Here is a 24,087-nt window from a genome sequence, read left to right as displayed (position 1 = left end):
TATTAAAGTTCATCCTATGAGCTTGTAGTCATTCTCAATAAGTTTTTAAGGAATTTGTATAAAATAGTCTGGTAATATTAAAGAAGTTACAAGAACAAGAAAAAATATAAACTACTTACATAAGTACTATTAATATTTTGCTTCCAAATTGTTTTTTACCTATTTATTTTACCTAATTATAAATATAATTTCACAAAACTTCATATTCTGTAATTTTTTAAATTTTATTTATGTTACTTATGTCTACATAGTATTATACTATCATAGTGTAACATTTTGAGTTCTAACTTTTTTTTTTTTATCTTTTCTAGGGCCACACCCACGGCATATGGAACTTACCAGGCTAGGGGTCTAATGGAGCCTTAGCCACCCGCCTACTCCGGAGCCACAACAATGCAGGATCCGAGCCACATCTGCAACCTACACCACAGCTCATGGCAAAGCCGGATCTTTAACCCACTGAGCGAGGCCAGGGATCGAACCCTCAACCTCATGGTTCCCAGTCAGATTTGTCAACCACTGAGCGACGATGGGAAATTCGAGTTCTAAACTTTTTCTAAAACTTATGGCACCTAGTTATATAGCCAGAGACAATGCACGGAACACCAGTTACAACAGGCTCATAGCAATTATGGACAAATCATGCTCTAATTTTCCTAATATCAGAGAAAAAAATGGAACATATTATTTCAGTTTATGTTCCCTTATTGTTTATTGTCATGAAATATTTTCTCCGTATTTTGCTCCTTTGAATTTTCCCATTTGTAATACCTCAATAAATCTTAATGTTTTAAAATAAACTAATACTATATCCCTGGTCTTTTTTTTTCCTTTTATATTTTCCTTTTTTTTTAATTTATTTTTTATTGCTTTTTAGGGCTGCACCTGCAGTATATGGAAGTTCCCAGGCCTAGGAGTTGAAATTGAACTGTAGCTACTGGCCTCTGCCACAGCCACAGCAATGTAGGATCAGAGCTTGGTCTGAGACCTACACTGCAACTCACAGTAACACCAGATCCTTAACCTGTTGACAGTCACTGTTTCCTTGGTCCCCATCTTGCTGTGCAAAGCACTGAAAGTCAGATGTTTTACAAATTTATTATAGCAAAAGCACATTTTCAAAGAGGGAGAGAGGACTCACTGTGTGCAGGTTAAAAAAGAGGACCTGACACACTCTGCAATATTTTTTATACCCCTGAGTTGAGACCCAATTTTATCTTTTTTTTTTGTCTTTTGTCTTTTTAGGGCTGCACATGCGACATATGGAGGTTCCCAGGCTAGGGATCTAATCAGAGCTGTTGCTACCGGCCTATGCCACAACCACAGCAACGCCAGATCCGAGCCACATCTGCGAACTACACCACAGTTCATGGCAACGCCAGATCCTCAACCCACTGAGTGAGGCCAGGGATCGAACCCGCAACCTCAGGGTTCCTAGTCGTATTCGTTTCCACTAAGCCATGATGGGAACTCCCCAATATGATCTTCTGATTGGTCTTGAGCAGGATACCTATCTCATGGGGAGCAGGTTATATAGAGGCAGAGTGAGGAATGGGTGACATTCTTTCTTTAGCAAGGAGTGAGCAGCCCAGGCTGGTCAAGGTGGGGGAAGGGGCATTAAAATGAGATGTGGCTGTAGGCTTTTGGGTTTAATCTTGAAGGAGACTCGAAACCTGTAACAAACCCACTGAGCAAGTCCAGGGATCGAGCCCGCATCTTCATGGATACTAGTCCAGCTCATTACCACTGAGCCACAATGGGTACTCCCCTTTTGTCTTTTTCCATTAAGGAATCCTGAGATATCATTTAGTTTGATCAAGGCGTATAGAAATGATTACCGTTAGTACATTGTAGAATTATTTATATATTCCACTAATAGTGTGAAAGCACTCAGTGTTCACCTGAAGATTTGTGTGTGTGTCTGTAGGAGCAAATTGATTTGTGAATAATTAATTTTGAGATTAACTGCTTTGGGACCTTTTAAAGGGTTTTGTTTCATATGCATGAGTTTTACTAACAGAGGTCAATGACTAAGAAACTTCTTCCAAGAGAAAACTTGGACAAATTCTTACTAGATTAGCAACTGTAATAAAAAGTTTATGACACATTGTTACAGACTGTTCTATAATAGGAAGATCAGTACCATTAGTGAATTAAAAAAACATATCTGCTTTCTGCATAACAGACTGCACTACAGTTGCTTTCCAATGTTACAAAAAGCTAACTTCTTGGCATTATAAAGCCATTGCATGCCAGCCTGACATGTCTTTGCCTATTTTGTCTACAATCTTCTAAATTCAGCTCACTAACAGCAGCTACTTAAATAAAATGGTAATATTTTCTCATCCATTGAAAGAGCAATTTGGCACTGAATTAACATTGTTTTTGTAATGATAAACGCCTTTGTTAGGAATTATATTGGTGACTAAGGTAGTTAAGTTTTGGTATATAATGCTCAGTGAGCCTGAGAGGAAGTGACATGGCACAGCTCTATATGGTAAATGAAGGAGATTCCTTGTTGTACAATTCCAGTCACTAAGAAATATTTTGTTGGTTTTACTTGTTTTATAAAATATTCAACATGAAATTTTTGATAAAGGAAAAACTTCTTCTTTACTTGCATTTCATACATGTAAATTATGAAGCACTGCAGCAGAAAAACACCTGTAAACCCACTAACTCAAGAACTAGATTATCCTCAAAAACTTTGCCTTTCTAGTTGTATGCTCTTTATTCCATACTAATTTTGTTTTTAATCAAAGTAACAACTAGACTGAATTTCGCACTCACTGTTTAGAATTTTTAATCAGTTTTTAATATTTCATTGAATGATTGAATTTTTAATAGTGATAGAATTATATAATTATAAAATTTATGCATAGAATACATACTTTAGCATATACTATAGGAATACAATGTTTAATGTTATATATTATTTTATAAATATAACAACTTCCATAGAAATATGACACAAAAAAGTCACAATTTCTGGTTAGAACTATACATCTAATGAAATCCTCTGTAGCTAAGAGAGACTGTTCCATTGTTTTTATTGTCATTACTCTAAGAGGTAGATCTGAGATGTTGCTGTCATTTATGTCAGAGAGTGTTTGGCCTATGTTTTCCTCTAAGCATTTTTTTTTGTCTTTTGTCTTTTGTTGTTGTTGTTGTTGTTGTTGTTGTTGCTATTTCTTGGGCCGCTCCCGCGGCATATGGAGGCTCCCAGGCTAGGGGTTGAATCGGAGCTGTAGCCACCGGCCTACGCCAGAGCCACCGCAACGCAGGATCCGAGCCACGTCTGCAACCTACACCACAGCTCAAGGCAACGCCGGATCGTTAACCCACTGAGCAAGGGCAGGGACCGAACCCGCAACCTCATGGTTCCTAGTCGGATTCGTTAACCACTGCGCCACGACGGGAACTCCTCCTCTAAGCATTTTATAGTGTCTGGTCTTCTTTCTAGGTCTTTAATCCATTTGGAGTTTATTTTTGTGTATGGTGTTAGGAAGTATTCTAATTTCATTCTTTGATATATGGCTGTCTGATTTTCCCAGCACCACTTATTGAACAGGCTGTCTTGTGTATTCTTGCCCCCGTTGTCATAGATTAGTTGATCTTAGGTGTGTGGGTTTAATTCTTGGCTTTCTACCTTGTTCCACTGATTGTTATTTCTGTCTTTGTGCCAGTACCATATGGTTTTGATGACTGTAGCTTTGTAGTATAGTGTAAAGTCAGGGAGCCTGATTCCCCCAACTCCATTTTTCTTTTTTAGGATGTCTTTTAAGATAAAAATAAACAAATGGGACTTAATTAAGCTTAAATGTTTCTGCACAGCAAAGGAAACCCTAAACAAAATGAAAAAATAACCCACAAATTGGGAGAAAATATTTGCAAATGAATCGACTGACAAAGGATTAATCTCCAAAATTTATAAACACCTCCTACAGCTCAATACTAAAAAAAAAAAAAAAAACATCAAAAAATGGACAGAAGATCTAAACAGACAACTCTCCAAAGAAGACATACAGATGGACAAAAAAACACATGAAAAAATGTTCAACATCACTCATTATTAGAGAAATGCAAATCAAAACCAGCATGAGATATCACCTTACACTGGCCAGAATGGCCATCATCAAAATATCTACAAACAATAAGTGCTAGAGAGGGTGTGGAGAAAAAGGAACACTAGTACACTGTTGGTGGAAATGTAAATTGGTGCAACCACTGTGGAAAACAGTATGGAGATTCCTCAGAAAACTGAAAACAGAATTACCATCTGATCCAGCAATCCCAGTCCTGGGCATCTATCCAGAGAAAACCATGACTCGAAAAGACACATGTACTCCAATGTTCATGGCAGCACTGTTTTCAATAGCCAAGACATGGAAAAAAACCTAAATGTCCATTGACAGAGGAGTGGATAAAGAAAATGTGGTACATATACACAATGCAATATTACTCAGCCATTAAAAGGAAAGAAACAATGGCATTTGTAGCAACATGGATGGATGTAAACATTATCATGCTAGGTGAAGTCAGTCAGACAATGAGACACCAACATCAAATGCTGTCACTTACATGTGGAATCTAAAAAAGGAGACAATAAACTTCTTTGCAGAACTGATGCTGACTCATAGACCTTGAAAAACTTATGGTTTCCAAATGAGACTGGGTGTGAGGGGAATGCATTGAGGGTTTGTGATGGAAATGCTGTAAAATTTGGCTGTGATGATTGCTGTACACCTATAAATGTGATACAATGCATTAAGTAATTTAAAAAAAAAAGTATCTTCCATTTTTTTTTAGACTACCATAGGGTATTATTGGCACACTCTCTGTGGGCCTCCCCAAATTCCCATTTAACTTTCTTTTTAACCTCTTTTTTTCCCCTAATGTGTAAAAATATATACAACTAAAAAAATTACTTAAACAAACATGTTATCATTACTCACGTCAATAAATATAATGTTTTCATCATACCCAAAATTTGTTACTATCTTAGTTTTTATGATTATCACTATTTTGTTAAGTGTATACACCTAACACATTGTGTAGATTTGACATATTGTGAATTTATACTTTATGTCTGTATTTTTCACTCAAAATTATTTTAGCAAGTTTCATCCACAATGCACATGACTTTTATTTCTTTTTTGCTTTTTAGGGCCTCATTTGTGGCATATGGAGGTTCCCAGAGTAGAGGTTGAATTAGAGCCATAGCCTACGCCACAGCCACAGCAATGTCAGATCTGAGCCATGTCTGCCACTTACACCACAGCTTGTGGCAACACCGGATACTTAACCCACTGAGTAAGGCCAGGGATCAAACCCACAACCTCATGGTTACTAGTCAGATTTGTTTCTAATGCACCACAATGGGAACTCCCTGATTTTATTTATTTATCTTGCCTTTTCACTAATGTGAGGGGAAATTTATTAACCATTTTGTTAATTTTGATTGTAGCTATAGTTGTTTTTATGTGTCTTTTAAATAATTAAGGAACTTCCCTTTTATTTATATCCTGATGATAATTTTTAATGTCAATGGTTTTTGAATTTTGTCAAAATTTTCTGCATTTCTTTATCATGTAATTTTTTATGATAAATTATTTTGATTACCTTCAAACTCTTAACCAAGACTTACATCCCTGCTTTTTCAACATGTATTATCTTTTTTGTTGTTGTTGAATTTGACTTTCTGATATTTTGTTAAACATTTTTATTTTCATGATGTGGAAAGTTATTAGTTGCCAATTTTTTTTCTTGCAAATAACTTATAGGGTTATAGCATCGGGATAATGGTGGTCTCAGATGAGTTAAGGAGGGTTTCCTCCTCCGTTACTTCTGGGGAAAATTGTACATAAAATTGGAATTATTTCTTATTTGGTAACATTTGGTAAAATCACCAGTAAACCCACATGGGCCGCAAACCTCTTTATTGATTAGGATTTTGCCTTCACATTTAATTTATTTAGAATAAATTCTGTTCAGGTATTCTATTCTTCATGTGTAAGTTTTGGTAATTTGTTACATTTTTGGGGCAATGCACACTTCCTTTGATTAACCAATTTTCCTGGCACATAGTTTATCGTACTTCCTTTTTTTTTTTTCCTTTTAATATCTGTAGGATTTGTAGGGCTACTTCTCTATTATTTATACTATTTGCAATATGCCTCACTTTCTCCTTTTATATTCAACAATATAACTAAAAACATATAAATGTTTTATCTTTAAAAATAAACAGCTTTGGATTTCATAGATTTTTTCTGTATTTTTTATTTTCTTTTGTTGCTATTTCTTTTTTTGTTCTTTTCATTTACTTTAGCACATTTTTGTTTCATAGTCTTTAAAGGTACATAAGTAGATATTTTGTAAGATTTTTCTTCTCTTCAATTTTAAAAACTTCAGCTTATAAATCTTTGTTTTCTTAGATCTCTCTCAAACTTTAAAGTTTATTTTTCATTCAGTTAATTGTATATTATACTAACTTATTTATGAATTCACCTTTTTATTACTTGGATTGAGTCCTCTTTATCACTGGTAATATTTCTCATTCTTATCCTGTTACTAAGAGTAATTGGACTCTTGTTAGCTTTTGCCTAATGTATTTTCAAATCCTTTAACTTTTTATTGGACTTTATTATGAAGAGCATGTTTAGGTCTATAGCAATACTGAGCAGAAGGTAGAGATTTTCCATATCATATGCTACCTGATTTCATACAATCATAGCCTCCCTATTATATAATTCACCCACCAGAGTGGTACATTTCTTACAGTTGAAAAACCTATGGTAACACATCAAATCACTCAAAATTATTTATATTAGATTTCACAAATATGCAATAACATGTATCACAGTATCATGCAGAGTAGTTTCATTGCAGTAAAAATTTTTTTGCTCTACCACCTTGCATTCCACTCTCTCCCAGCAACTACTTATTTTTTTTTAATTTACTATCGTCATAGTTTTGCCTTTTCTAGAGTGACATATTGTCTGAATCATTCAATATGTAGCTTTTCAGAATGACTTCTTTAACTTTAGTAATATGTATCTAAGCTTCCTCTTTGTCTTTTTATGGCTTAATGGTGTTTTTCTCTTTAGCCCTTATTCTATTTACCTATTTGTACCACAATTTATCCATTTACATACTAAAGGACATCTTGTTTTTTCCCAGCTTCAACAATTATGAATAATTTTTCTGTAAACATCTCTCCACAAATTTTTGTGTTGATATAAGTTTTCAACCCTAGGTAAATACCATGCAATTTGATTGCTGGATCATGTAGTTTAATTTTATAAGAAACCATCAAACTCTCTTATTTAGTGGCTGTATGTTTTGTTCCCTTTTATGAAATTATTAGTCAAGTGTGGCCACAAGAGGAGACAGGGGAAAGACTCGGAAATAAATAAACAGGGTTTATTATTCTCACAGGTCCAAAAAACAAGAGGTATGGAAGAAAACCAGGGTGTTCAGGAAGTGGAAGAGAGGAATGAGGGGAAATCATTTAGGCCAGAGCCTTAATGGGTATTCCGTAGGAAAAGGCAAAGCAAGGCAGGATGAGTAGTTTAAGATTGAATAATTTGAATAATTTGGGTGGTCTCTAAGGTAGAGGGGTGATCACTCATTGCTGTTAAACTGGCCCAGGCAGAAGAATATTGTCTCTCAGTGTGTATAGGACTGCTAGAGGAGGAATGGCTCTCTGGATTTATTTGCATATGAAAGACATGCTCTCAACAGGCCCTTTGTTATCTCTAAGAATTGATTAAACTGACTGATTCCAGCTAGAAAGATTATATATAACTGTTTTTATTTCCATCAGTGGTAAGTAAGAGTTCCTTTTGTTCCACATCCTCACCAGCATTTGTGGTTATCAGTATTCTAGGTGGTGGCCATTCTAATAGGTGTTTAGTGGTATCTCATTGTTATTTTAATTTGCCTTTTTCTGACAACTTATGTGTAGCATCTTTTCATATGCTTATTTTCCATCTGTATCTTTTCTTTAATGAGTTATCTGTTAACATCCTTTGCCTATTTTTTTAAATTGAGTTGTTTCCTTATTTTTTTGAGATTTAAGAGATTTTTGCATAGTTTGCATAAAAATCTTTTATCAGCTATGTCTTTTACAAATATTTTCTCCCATTCTTTTCCTCGTCTTTTCGTTCTCTTGATATTGTTTTCACAGAGAAGTTTTTAACTTTAATATAGTGCAACTTATATATTTTTTTTTGAATTTTTCCTTTTTATCTAAAAAGTAATTGCCAAACCCAAGGACTTCTAGATTTCCTTCTCTTCTATAGAGCTTTATAGTTACATGTTTTACATTTAAGCCTATGGCCCATTTTGAGTTACTTTTTTTAATGCTGTAAGGTCTGACTCTAGATTCATATTTTTGAGGGTGTCCTGTTTTCCTTTGCTTTGTTATCAAAGATCAGTTGACTATATTTAAAAGGGTGAAATATCTAGGCTCTCTACTGTGTTCTATTGATCTATTTGTTCCTTCACTAATGGCACATTGTCTTGATTGATATAGCTTGGTAAGTCTTCAAGTAGTGTCAGTCCCCAAATTTATTCTGGTCATTTGCCTTTCTATACACATTGTAGAATCAGTTCACTGACACTCAAAAAATAACTTAACTGGTACTGATTAAGATTTTAGGAGTTCCCATTGTGGCTTAGCAGAAATGAATCTGAGTAGTATCCATGAGGACTTGGGTTTGATCCCTGGCCTCACTCAGTGGGTTAAAGACCTGGCATCGCCTCAAGCTGTGGTATAGGTCACAGACATGGCTCAGATCTTGCATTGTTGTGGCTGTGGTGTAGGCTGACAGGTACAGCTCTGACTCAACCCCTAGCTTGTGAACCTCCATATGCTGTGGGTGTGGTCCTAAAAAGACAATTTAAAAAAAAAAAGGTTGCATTGAATTTATACAGATCAATTTGGGAAGAACTGACATTTTGACAATATTGAATCTCATAATATATGACCATAGAATATCCCTGCATGTTTTTCATTTGTCTTTTATTTCCTTCATTAGACTTTTGTAGTTTTCCTCACATATTATACATTGTTAGATTTATTCCCAAGTATTTTATTTTGAGGGGCGCTAATGTAAATAATATTTTGTTTTTAATTTTAAATCTCCCAAGTTCATTGCTGTCATATAGGAAAGTGATTGACTTTTGCACATCATTTTGTATCCTACAACCTTGCTGTCATCACTTATCTGTCCTAGGAGTTCTTTTTTTGTTGTTGACTCATACAGATTTTCTATGTAGATGATTATGCCATCTCTAAACAATAAGAGTTTTATTTCTTCCCTCCCAACCTATATACCCCTTTTCTTTTCTTCTTGCATTAGCTAAAATTTATACCATGAGGCTGAAAATCTATCATGAGTCGGGGTATTCTTCTCTTGTTCCTGATCTTAGTGGGAAAGATTCAAGTTCTCCTCCATTAAATATGATGATTGCTATCAATTTTTTTACCTTTTATTTTTATTTTGTTTTATTTTTTGTCTTTTTGCCTTTTCTAGGTCTGCTCCCATGGCATAGAGAAGTTCCCAGGCTAGGGGTCTGATCAGAGCCGCAGACACCAGCCTACACCAGAGACACAGCAACACGGGATCCGAGCCATGTCTGCAACCTACACCAGAGCTCACAGCAACGCCAGATCCTTAACCCACTGAGCAAGGCCGGGGATCGAATCCGCAACCTCATGGTTCCTTGTTGGATTCATTAACCACTTAGCCATGACAGAAACTCCTATTTTTTTAAATCAAGTTGAAGAAGTTTATCTCTATTCCTAGTTTGCTGAGAGTTTTTATTTTATGGGTGTTGAATCTTGTCAAATACTTTTTCCATATCTTTTGATATGATCATGTTATTTTTCTTCTTTAGCCCACTGATGTAATGGATTACATTAACTGTTCTTTGAATTGTGGACCAGATAAATTCCACTTCGTAATGGTGTACAGTTATTTTATACATGGTTGAATTTGATTTGCTTATATTTTGTTGAAAATTTATTCATGAGAAGTGTTGATCTGTGGTTGCCTTGCTTACTACAAATGTCTGGATTTAGTATTATGATAATGCTGGCCCCATAGAATGAGTTAGGAAGTATTCAAGCTACCTCTATCTTCTAAAATAGCTGGTGATTTTTTTCTTTAATTTCTTTTTTAAATGTTTTGTAGAATTCACCATTGAACAAATCTAGATCTGGTGCTTTTGATTAAATACTGATCTGACGTCTTTGATAAAAATGGCTCTATTCAGGTTATCTATTTCTTCTACATGACTTTTGGCAGATAATGTCTTTGAGGGCCCATTTCTTTTAGATTATTCAATTTATGGTCATGGAGTTGGTCATAGCTTCCTTTATTAATCTTTTAACATCCACAAGTTCTGCAGTAGTGTCCCCTTTTTCATTTCTGGTCCTAACAATTTGTGTCCTTTACCATTTTTTCTTAGAACAGACAAAATATGTTGAATGCTAAAGTGCTGTGGCAATTTAGGTACATCGCTCAGCTAGGTTGGAAACTTTATGCATTGCACCCACTGCCCTCAGGCCTGTTTTGATTATATTGTTTTTTATTTTATTGAAATCAGCAAATCTGATTTTGCTATTGTGGAGAAAGCAGGTAGAAGAAAAAAAATGAAGGTATTTCACCTTTGGAAAGTTCAGAGCTTTAATTTGAATAGGCACAAAACTTTTCAGTGTGCTTTTTTATTCCTTGGATTTGCAGAATTGCTCAGAACTGCTAGCCTAGATATTTTGATTCAGTTTATCTTGGGTGAGGCCTGGACATTTGAATGTTTCAAAATCTTCATAGATGGTTAGGAACAATTGTGCAAAATGTTTAATTAATATGAACAATTTCTTGTATAAAATGTGTATGTGATCACCTCTGTTGAAGGTATTTGAAATATAGATTATTTAAGATTAATATTATACTTGGAATAAATAAGAAGGGTTGAAATCATATAATCAATTTTGTGGTTGCTCCAAAATTTGTTATTTACATTTTAATTTACCACACAGAAACATTATCTTTAACATTTCTTCTATAGTAATGTTCTACAGAAGATTAATTTTATCTGCTTTTTTATTTGAAATATCTAATATCTGTATTTTTTTTTCTTTTCTTTTTTTTTTGGCTGTATATGTGGGATAGAGAAGTACCCAGGCCAGGAGTCAAATCAAAGCCTCCAAGCCACAGCTGTGACCGGAGCCACAACAAAGACAATGACAGATCCTTAACCCACTATGCCACAGTGGGAACTCCTATATTTATTTCTGTTTTTGAAGTATATTTTTACTGAATAAACATTTCTTTGTTCACAGGGTTTTTGTCACCATTGTTGTTGTCTTCTTTTCTTTTCTTTTTCTTTCCAGCCTTTATAAATACTCTTCTATTCTTTCTGATTTATATTGTTTTTGATAATATGCCTGAAATTACTCTTATTTTGTTGCCCTTTGTATTGTTTCCTTTTTATTTTCTTTTTTTCTTTTTTTTGTGTTTTTTTTAGGGCCATACCTTTGCATATGGAAGTTTCCATGCTAGGGGTCATATTGGAGTTGTAGCTGCAGGCCCGTGCCACAGTCACAGCAATGCAGGATCCAAGCCATGTCTGTGACCTACACCACAGCTCATGGCAAAGCCAGATCCTTAACCCACTGAGGGAGGCCAGAGATCAAAGCCATATCATCATGGACACTAGTCAGATTCATTACTGCCAAGCCACAGTGGGAACTCCTATATTAATTCCCTTTCTATATTTTTAAAATATTTTCTTTATCTGGTTTTTAGCAGTGTGATGATGATGTGACTTGTGGTTTTCTTTGTGTTTATCCTACTGAAATTTGTTCATCTTTTTGACAATTTGATTTATAGTTTCGTCGAATTTGAAACTGTTCTGCCATATTTCTCTCGTTTTTTTCCTATCTACCTTCCTTTTTTGTGAAACCCTTGCTGTGTGTGTATGGGATAATTAATATTTTTATTAGCTCTTTTTTTCTTGTTTTAATTTGGATATTTTCTGTCATGATACGCCTATGCTTGCTGATCTTTTTTCCTATCATATTTATCCTGCTGTTAACGTCATCCATTTGTCTTCCCTTTCAGACACTGTAGAACTTTGAATACTGTATCAAAAAGATTTATAAAATACAAAATATCCTCTGCTCAGCCAATTCTGAATGCAAAATATTCAGCATCTATGTCTGAATAAGTCCATGATATGGATGTATAATATATAGATGTAAATATTTTTCACATATAAATTTGCATATTATTCTCTCTCTATTTATAGGTATACTTCTTTTATAATTGTGATATCCATCCTCCACCATTTAGTCTTTTGCTAGTTATCTAAATCTTGGATTTCTTTCCATTATAAACAATTCATTAAAACTCTAGTCATTGCTACCAGGGAAGATCCTGCTCCAGAGAGCTATTAATATCAGAAAGAAGTACTACTTCATACCATCTACTTCTGCACACAAGTGACAGAGTTTATCTGAAGATGTGGCTGTATACTTCCAACAAGGATGGTGTTTTTCTTTGGTAGTTGGCATGCCAATTGCTTTATATGAAAACTATTCAGGGATATCACCATTTAAAATTGATAATTATTGTCTCTTTAAGCTCAATTACATCTGCATTTGTTGCTCATTGTTGTTGAGTGAGTAAATTGTGAAAAACCATCATTAATTCCTTCAGTTGAGAAGTGCCATAAGTCTCAGTTCATTGCATCTCTAGCACCTCAAAAAGCAGCCCAAGCTCTATCACCATGAATGCCTTGTACTCTGCTGCATTTTTGCCTGGAAAGCTTCCAATAAATGAATCTCTCATTGTATAGGTAGGTGTTCTTTACTGCTTCCAGACTTCTTCCGGATAGAATTTCTACTAATCTACTTAGTACCAAAAGCACTCATATTCTTTAACATGAGATATGTGCTGGAATACCTCTTAAGCCAAGAGGAAGAATAAAAATTTTTACATCCAATATTTTAGTTAGTGCACTCTGACAAGAGTGTCATTTGAGATCATTTTCATTTTCACAATAAAGCCTATCTTTGATTATGTTTAAATGAAAGTTAAAGAGTTCTCTGGCATAAAATGCTTGTAATAAACAAAGAACGTTTCTAAAATCATACTGTTTAGATGACTCAGTAATCTCATTTGCAAATCCTACAGTGAAGCACAGCCTACTGGTCTGTGACATACATATCTGTAGCAGGAATGAAATTAGTTTCTCTACTGGAACCAAGCATATCCTGCCCCCTTCCACCCACTAAAAACAAACAAACAAAAAGAAGCAGAGTGTACTGCTAAACTTGCTAATTTCTGGCAGCATTAAGAATAGATGAGCCAACTGTCACTTTAATGACAACACAGGGTTCACCTACCCACCAAGGAAGTATATCAGCAACATAGTGAGGCCCTCTGCTTTGATCTTTATTCCATTGATGACAACATTAGGGTTAATGATGCTCCCAGAGGTTTAAACATCTTATTTCTCCTTCTCCAAAGGTAAATCCATGAACAAACGCTGTCTTACAAGGTGTTTGTTTGTTTGTTTGTTTCCTGGTTTTCACACATGATAATCAAAAAAGACTGAAACCAGCCATCAAGCTGGACTTTTCCTCTTAAATACTCTTTAGTTCTTACCTAGGGGAATATAAAACCATGAAAATCTGTCAACAAAATTTTCAAAATGTTCAGGCTTAACACATATTCCAAGGCATCAAAACCACCAATCTGAGATTTGACTTATTTTGGAAATAGTTTCTCAGGGGAAGGAATCTATGAGATATCAGTGCTAAGTTGTTCCACCTGTTCAATCACAAGCTCAAAATTTGGTTGCCAATCAATAACTTATCTTTTGTATTAAGATGAAGCACAAGTGTTGGAACTCCTCAAACTCTTTGTCATAATATATATTAGTATATAATATGTCCAGGCATATTTTGACCATGGATTCCCTCTTGAACAAGGAGTAAGTTCCTCTCTGGCTGTGCTCTTATTATTCATGTGTTCTTAATATCTTACAAACCAGTTCTTACATACATGAATTACCAGTTTCTTAGTCTTCCAGTCACAAAGATAACTATATATCAAATTATTCTTTTTCAACAAATGCTTTGCCACCTAAATCACTTACCACATCAGGTCCTTCTTCAAGGACAATTTTGAAGTTTAGGATCTGCAACAAATGTGGAAGTACCATCATCATCCCTTACAAAATTCATTAATATGATTGTTTTGAAAATCTTCAATGTAATCTTCCATATTATGAGCTGGGACTGTGTGAACCTACCAGTTCCTTTTGTCATGGTCACATAATTCACAGATAAAAGAGGAGAGCTTTATCAGGAAATATAGGATGGGTACAAACACCATTTCTTAAATATGCACTCGAAAATATTTAAATAACCTTGAATATTGTTTCCAGAGGCAGTAGATATTATATTATCTGCAGTCATTATATCTAGATATTTCCAGAATTGGCACATTTTCCAATAGGGTACTTGGATTCTGGCACATAGAAAACCACCTGATAGGCTAGAAATGTTCAAAACTGTGAGGTCCAGACTAAAAAAGCTAACAGGAGATAAGATTATAGGGGACCTCAACTTAGAGGGTTTCAAGAGGGAGAGTTTTACATGTATAGAACAACTGACAGACTCAGGATTTTATTCAAGTTCTGCTTCAACCCAAACAGCCTTTGATCTAGGAAACCAAAAAACAGATTTTAAAATCAATAAACCAAGCAGTTGTCATACACATAATAGAAAATTCTCAATTGTGTGGCTTCATATTTTCCATCAAATGTAGAGTAGTAATTATTGTCAACTATCATTATTATTCTAAGAATAAATGCCGATTTCTGTTTCTCATTGGCTGCTTTAGCAAATGAAATTTCCAATTTCACAGATGAAAAATTCTGAGCTTTTTCATCAAGTTCTGGTAATACTTTTACATCAATGAGTAACCCATTACAATCTCAGCCTGACATAAATGTATTTTGGAACCTTTCATCATAAGCTATCTGTTGGTGGTGTCTTTCAAAATCTTATTTAAAACGTCCTACTTGAAGGTCACTCTATGCATAGGAGGTCCATTAGGAAGACAGAATTCTGACTTTTCTTCCTCATTGTCATGAAGTTCTGAAAACCCACATTTATAAAAGTTTCTTTACGTATATTTTCAGCCAATAAAATCTGCTGGATCTCTATGCCTGAGTGGCTGCTAGTGGCACAGTAGCTTCATGGCAAAGAGAGCTTACAAACGCAGCTCCGTGTCTGCATAGTAGCTGCTATTCAGGTTAGGCAGCTTAGATTATGGACTCCTGTGAGTAACCACAGCAGAAGCCTCATCTTGCTAGGTTCCTTGCCTTTCCAGGTGACAGGAAAGTCAGAGTGGCTTCACAGACTCTTGGAGTGCCTGGCTCCCAGGAGCCCAGTTCCAAGCCCACAGAGGGGTATCCATGTGTCCTCTCAGATGTCTGGTGCTTGGCTCCTGCAGCTCTTGGCCCCAGAGAGTATCCAGATGCCACAAACAACATGTATGAACAAGGTAGGGAGGGAAATTGTGGTGACGGTTTCCTTTCAAATATTTTATTTTTCCTCACTAAAAGTTTTTAAGTACATATATAAATAGGGTTTTGTTTTATATCTTTATTTTAAACTATTTATTTTGTCTCTATTTATTTCAGAGTTTTGAATGTATTTCTAATAGGTGTTTGCATGTGTTGATTACAGTAAGTCCTCTTTTATGGTGTTTCTACCAAAGGGCTGGTGGCTGCATTATGGATAGGAATGGAAATGAATGCCTGGGGCTTGAATTTTTAGTTTTAGCTATTAAACTTTTACTGCTATTTTCTATTTCTGTCTTTTAAAAATGTCTTACTATTTCTTCCTCATATTTCTAATCCAGGTATTAAGCATTTTAAACATTTTGCAGATAATTACTTATGAGTTCCTTTTTGCTGTCTTTTGCTTACATTGACTCCTTTCTCCGATACATTGTATTTTTTTTCACTATGAGCTCATTACCAAAAAAGGTGGGTTGAACTGAGCTAAATTCATCCAATACATTATCAACATGATCAATGTAGTACAACCTGTTATCAATACAGTATCAACCTGGTATTTCCAAAATGGGTCTTCATAATTAATTATTCAAACATACTTAAAGTTTAAAAATCATATAACTGATTAGCTTATTTGATATTAATTTTATAGTAAGAAAATATTATTTCTCAATTTTAAGAAACTTTGTTATGAGGGTGAATTTTGTAGTGCAGACCATGGCACAATTAAGGAATAGATGAAGTTTGTCTTTATATATTCTCTTTTCTCTCCACTTGTCCAACTTTGTTCCCCACCAGTATTTAGTGATCCCATTTCTATGATGTAGTCTTAGTGTACTATCATTCCAAACAATGATATACTATGATTTTTACCCATAAAAAATATGTAGTGCTTTGTAATTTAAAATGTGCATTTTTTATATATTACAGCTTTTTAGAATTATCATCACACTGAAATAAATAATACTAGCTCAACTTTAAAGATGATAAAACCCATTTTAAGAGAAGTAAAATCACTTATTCAAGCAATGTCAGGCTCTAAAGCCTTAGGACTAAATCAGTGTCCTCTAATTCCAAATCCTATTTTGATAATTTAATTTTTGATGTTAGAAGACTTACCTGTTACTACCCAAATTACATTTGGTGTCATCCAGTTCCAATTAGAAACTAAGTATGGATCTTTTATTTCTTGATAGTGTTAATGATACTAAAATATAATAGATCATATAAGTGATAATAGAAAATAATCCTTCATTTAACAAATATTGTGTCCCTAGTCCCTACTATGTGCAGGACACTGTATTGGACAAGGTAAAATGTATGTAATAAAGACATAAATACTGTCAAATCAGTATACTTAATCCCCCATTTCTAGTCCAGATAACCAGTGGATAATTCCTTCTCTTTCAAACAATATCTGATTAAATGCTTTACTGTATTCAGACTCAGAGAAAATAAAATGTGGATTAGAATGGCGGTCATTTGATGTGACGTATTGATCTCGTTAATGAGCTAAAATAATCCTTTCTACAGAAACCATACTCAGCAGCATAAATATCTATTTTGATGCCAAAGCAATACTATAAAGTGTATCATTTTAACGCTGAGTAACAGATGAAGGATTAGATAAATTTACGAAGCTGACAATGGTCCTGAGAGTTAATAATTTACAGTCTTATCTAAAAAACAATCTTTCAAATTGTATTTTAGTTATCTTTATAAAATCTAGCTTTCTGGTATTAGATCATTGAGGATAAACAAACTTCACTTCCAAATTCTTAATTTTTCTACTTGACAAATGCTATGAAAAGATTGCTGTTGTTTTTCCACATTTCCTGTATATGAAATGTTGGAGTTTATATAATAGTGATACATCCATTACTGTGATATATTTCAGTGGATTTACAACATTATAGTCATAATTACTCTTCGCTGAGACACCTGCTTTCACCATTATACAGACTAAATAAATAGCATATTATAAATATCATAAATAGCAATATTTATATACAGAATGTCTATGATAGGCTCAAGCACATAGTTAACTTTCAATGTTAATTAATAATTAGTTAGGCAATGACTAAATAATTAAAAGAAGTAAGTAATAAATATTTCCAAATTTTATGTAATACAGAATTGAAACAAACTAAATTTGTGGTAATATACATAGTGTTTCATTCTCAATATTTTTATTTTTAAATTCTTCAAATGTCCTCCATAACCCTCTCCATACACACACAGACACACACACATACAGTGAAAGCAAAAGTAGAAACAAACAGTGGAAAGATTGATATTTTATTTATTTATTTATTTATTTAACTTTATTTTTTTATTACTCAAATGAATTTATCATATCTGTAGTTGTATAATGATCATAACAAGATTTATATTTTAAAGATATATCTAAAATACTTTAAAAATCAAAGGAGAAAATATTTGAACATAACACTTACTGATCATTTAATTAGAAATGCAGTACATATCAGTTATAGGAATCTACTATATTATCTCACAGAGATGACTGTTGTAAACATTTTAGTATTTTTTTCCAATTTATAGTCATTTTAAAGATAAATTGTCAGGAGAGGCTAAAAATGACTTCACTATATGATTGCACATGTTTTTGAATGAGTTAGTTAAATACTGTTAAGCTCATGCTATTTAACTGGAAATTTTCAGTTTCATGATAGGTGAAAACCAGTACAGAGATACTGTTTCTAAAATTATGACACATCAATACCACCTCCACCTATATCCTGAAAATCAATTATGAGTAATGATATTAACCATGGCCTTGTGTGTAGCTTGTAACGTAATAAATAGTAAAACTGGTAAAAGCAGGCTTTTATACTGAGTGCTTCTCTACATACTTTCCTGTACAGTGGTACCCTGACAGAGATGTAGTAGTGTCTATTGTTAAAACCCCATTACATATTGATGAGAACAGATGGTTACAGAGAAATATTTTAAATCTCTATAATGACTGCTGTTTTGACATACAGAAGCCAGTCAATAAATAAAATTGAAACATTTTTTTCTTTTTTAGGTGCACCCATGTCATATGGAAATTCACTGGCTAAGGATTGAATCTGGGCTGCAGCTGCAACCTATGCCACAGCTTTGTCAACACCATATCCTTAACTCACTGCTTCAGCCAGGGATCAAACTTGAGCTGCCCCAGAGACCATACTATTACTGCATCATAGTGGGAACTCCTGATGCATGTATTTATATACCGCATTTGTGATGAACTTATGATGGCATGGTGAAAGTTGGCATGACTCTTTACAGCTATTGTTAGGTAATGGTTTGTGTGACATCAGAAACAATGACAGCATTAATGAAGTTTACAAAATACCTTTCCATTGTGCACAAAAATCAATACTGTTGATACTGTAGTTTTAAAAAATATCAGTCAAGTATATACAATTTTGACTGACTATATATGCTAACAAATAGTTGCCCACATTGTGAGCAAAACTTACCCTTAACAGACTTAAGACTTCGGCAAAGGCAGAATGTAAATCCTTGGTGGGTCTACATTATTAAAACAATAACATGCCACCAATAACAACTCTTATTTTGTAAAGCAAATAAACAAAAAATAAGAGCAATATTACAAAACATGGTGGGGGCACCTTAAAAATCATAATTAAATGGTAAAGTTCAAGGATATGTACATTTAATTGTTGGGATATGATTTGTGAGTTTCACAGGGTAAACATTATGAAAATTTTAAGTCTGTAGTGTTTAGCCTCAGCCTTATTTTTCTTTTACCGTAATTTTTTCACCCCAAAGCAGTGAAAATGGTACTCACATCTGGAGTAAAGAAAAAGAACATAAAATGGGGACACAGAAAAGGATCTTTCGTCCTTCTTCTTTGTAGCTATGAAATAACGGGATTATCTTCAAAACTACTCATAGGCTTATCCTCATTTTAAATTCCTATTGATTTCAAAAATACTCTAAAAAAGTTTTAAACTAATTAACTAGAATAAAGATCTACCAATATATATATATAACCATATAACAATATAAAAATGGAGTGTTTTATAACTCTGCAGTTTATGGCCCCCTGGAGACAACTTTTAGGTAGAATCTAGCAATATACTAATTCTGATATTTCTTATTTTAAAAGTGGCAATCGCCATAGTTTTCACTGATATTTTGAAGCATTTTCCAAATGTCTCCATGAGAAAGAGTTCCCTGAGCTATTAATAAATATCTGTTTGCTGCTATTGTTCTTCTTACTTTTTATTTCTATGATTAATAGGTTTGGAAAACGTTGGGATTAAGCAAGTAAAAGATATTTCTTTACTACAAGACTTTTTTGGAATCTTTAAATATTTTTCAATCTTCGAGAAGGATGATAGAACATGAATTATTTCACAAAATTAGATAATCAAGGAAACTATTTTTGTTGAGACTTAGGGGTTGGTGTTAGGTGGGGCAAAGTGCCTTAAGGGAAAATTCTGTTATGGAATTTTATTTGAAAAACACTTATCTTATCTGAATATTAAATAATATGCTGTGAAGACTATATGGATATAGACAAAAAATTATTTTAGTGTCTCATTTATAATTAAATGTATATGTAAATGTATATGTATATATTTAATGATGAGCATGATTGGTGGATGATACGTTAATTATTTGGTGATAATTTAGAACACTTTAAAAATCCTAATATACTTAATTTACAATTTACATTAGTTTTGGTGTGCACCATACTGATTCAATATTTTTATCATTTATTCTCCATTTAAGCTTATCACAAAATAACAGCTATATTTCCCTTTGTTGGGCAATAATATATCCTGTGGCTTATTTGTATTCTGTATCTCTTAACCCCATACCCCTCTCTTGCCCTTCTCTTTCCTCCACTCCACTAGTAACTATTAGTTTGTTGTCTGAGAGATCCCTGAAATGGTTTTCAAATTTTTTAAAATATTTCATTAAACAATAGTTGATTTACAATGTTGTGTTAGTTTCAGGTGCACAGCAAAATGATTCAGATGTATATATATTCTTTTTTTTTTTTCTTTGTCCTTTGTCTTTTTTAGGGCCATACCTGCAGCATATGGAAGTTCCCAGGCCAGGGGTCACATTGGAGCTGTAGCCACCTGTGTACACCACAGCCACAGCAATACCTGATCTGAGCCACATCTGTGACCTTCACCAATGTCAGATCCTTAACCCACTAAGGAAGGCCAGGGATTGAACCTGCATCCTCATTATACTAGTCAGATTTGTTTCCACTGAGCCATGAGGAACTCCTATACATATATATATATATATATTATATATATATATATATATAATATATAATATATAATATATATAATATATATATTTCTTTTTCAGATTCCTTTCCATCATATATTATTACAAGATATTGAACATAGCTCCCTATGCAATACAGTATACCCTAGTTGTTTACCTATTTTGTATGGTATATCCTATACATATATATATATATATATATATATAATATCCTATACATATATATATATTATATATAATATATAATATATATAATATATATATTTCTTTTTCAGATTCCTTTCCATCATATATTATTACAAGATATTGAACATAGCTCCCTATGCAATACAGTATACCCTAGTTGTTTACCTATTTTGTATGTAGTAGAGTGTATCTATTAATCCCTAACTCCTAATATATCCCTCCAACACCTTTCCCCTTTGGTAACAATAAGGTTGTTTTCTATGTCTGATACTGTGAGTCTGTTATTGTTTTGTAAAGTTCATTTTTATCATTTTTTAGGTTCACAAATAAGTGATATCATATTTGTCTTAAACTTTGCTTAGTATGGTAATCTCTAGGTCCATTCATGTTGCTGCAAAAGGCATTATTTCAGTCTTTATTATGGCTGAGTAGCATTCAATTCTTTATCCATTCCTCTGTCAATGGATGCTTTGATTGTTTCTATGCCTTGGCTATTGTAAATAGTACTGCTATGAGCATTAGGGTTCATTTACCTTTTTGAATTACAGCTTTCTCTGGATAAATATTCCCAAGTGTGAAATTATTGGATTACATGATAAATTTAATTTTAGTTTTTGTTCTTCATAGTAGCTGCACCAAATTGCATTCTTGTTTTCATTATTAATTTGTGTTTATTTTTGCTGTTATGATTGGGTGATTTCCATTATTCTAACTTCTAGATTGCATATGCATTTTCTGTATTACCTAGTAGGCTGTTAATTCTTTCTACTGTGTTTTTTGTTTCGACTATTGTATTAGTCAAATCTGATTGGTTCTTTTTTATTGTGTCTAATTCCTTGTTAAAGTTCTCACTGTGTTCATCCTTTCTTTTCTCTTAACTCAGTATTAGTATTCTTATTACTAATGCTTTGAATGCTTATTTAGTAATTGTTTATTTCTGTTTTATTGATTGTTTTTCTGGGGCTTTCTTTTGCTCTTTCAATTGAGGTCAACTTCTTTCATTTTGCTTAACTTTCTCTGTATTAATGAAATTAGGTGACATCTCATATTTCTCATATTTCTTTATTAGAAATATTCGAAAGGTTTATAGTACTTATAATTTTAGCTAGTCATGTGGTGTCTTTTACTTTTCATTTGAAATTATGAAAATATTCAATTGCAAGTAAATTCAGTAAAGTTTATAAAATCATTTTGATACTTATCAATTCCATGTAAATGTTATATTTTAATTTCTTCATGGATTAAAGAACATACCCCCATGCAGGGTTTAAAGATCTACTTATTTTAATATTTCCAGTAAATATAAAATTGTGATTAATACTATAAGTAAACATGTGTAAGGTGATCATTCTGAATGATAGTAGAGGGAATTCAATCAAAGTAAGTGTACCAGAATTATATAAGCTATAAAAGCTATAAGAACAGAAAATGGCTGTTTTTAATAATTACACTAATTCTACATAGATAATTTACATTTCCAATTGGTCAAATCTATGTTATTGCAAATGTCCCTGAATAAGCTATTTATTACCCTTTTCTTCTTTATTTTATTTTGATAGTATAAATATAGTGATATAACTCAATTCAAAAATATAAATGGTATGAAAATACATAAAAAGTTAATTTTGATAAAATAGTAAATACAATATAACTATTATATAGTCAATCTCTCACATATTCAAAACATATAACTGTGTGATTTCTAAGAAATTAATAGGTCCCTGATTACAATGACAATTTTTCTCTTTTCTACCAGATCTAAATTATGTTCCAGTGAAGACCCTTGATTTTGTAGAGGATCAGTGTTTTGCTTGGATAGGCCTAAAGATAATAACAATTTTACTACACACATCTCAAAACTACAATTTCTAAATTATTTTTTCACAAGAAGTTCTTTTTTTAGAAATGGTTCATGCTACAGGTCAGAAGAGTATGACAAGATATATTCAAAGTTCTAAAAAAGAAAAACTTGCAGCCTAGAATTTTCTACCCAGAATGAATATAATTTAAAATAGAAAGAGAAATAAAGAATTTTTCAGACAAAAACTAAAAGACTACAACAATATTAAACCATTGTAAAACAAGGGTTGAAAGGTATTCTTTAAATAAGAAAGAGCTAAGAAGATACAGGATGTAGAAAATCACAAGGAAAGGAACCACTTAAGCCAGAATACAGATTTTTAAAACAATTGTAAAAACAATGATTAAAAATAAGCAATACTCACTGGGTCACTTTGCTATACAGTAGAAAATCGACAGAACATTGTAAACCAACTATAATGGAAAAAATAAAAATCACTGAAAACATAAGAAATGCAAAAGTATAAACATGAAAATGTAAAAAGGAAAGTAAAATCATAAAATGTGGAGAAGAAGAGTAAGAAAATCTAGATACATTTCTTTTTTTTAGAATGTGTTTGAACCTATATGACTATCAGGCTAAAGCAAACATATATAGGAAGGAGTTAACATACTTGAAATAGGGCAAGCACAAATCAAAACCAAACAACATTTACAAAAACTAAAATGAAGAGGACACAGCATAAAATAAAAGGAAGTTGTCCAAACAAACAAACAAAAAAATTAGGAACAAAGGGAAAACACCAAATCAACTGGAAAACAAGGTTTAAAATGGCAATAAACACATATTTATCAATAATTAAATGCCAATGGACTGCATGCTCTGATCAAAGACATAGAGTGGCACACCCAAGGAAAAAAATGCCTACAATACATTGCCTAAAAGACACTTACCTTAGTGCAAAGGGCACATGTAAATTGAAAGTGAGGAAATGGAAAATGATATTTAATGTGAATGGAAATGACAGGAAGTGGGATTCACAATACTTGTATTAGACAAAATAAATTTAAAAACAAAGGCTACAAAGCTGATAAAGAAGAACACTATTCAAGGATAAAAGGATCAATTCAAGAAAAGGATATTACACTCATCAATAGAAATCTTCCAAATAGTACAACAAATACCAGCATAAAACCAGAAACTGATGAGAA

This window comes from Phacochoerus africanus, chromosome 6 (genome assembly GCF_016906955.1).
Source record: "Phacochoerus africanus isolate WHEZ1 chromosome 6, ROS_Pafr_v1, whole genome shotgun sequence".
Lineage (NCBI taxonomy): Eukaryota > Metazoa > Chordata > Mammalia > Artiodactyla > Suidae > Phacochoerus > Phacochoerus africanus.
The sequence above is the reverse complement of the archived record's forward strand: the minus strand, read 5'-3'. Positions refer to the sequence as shown.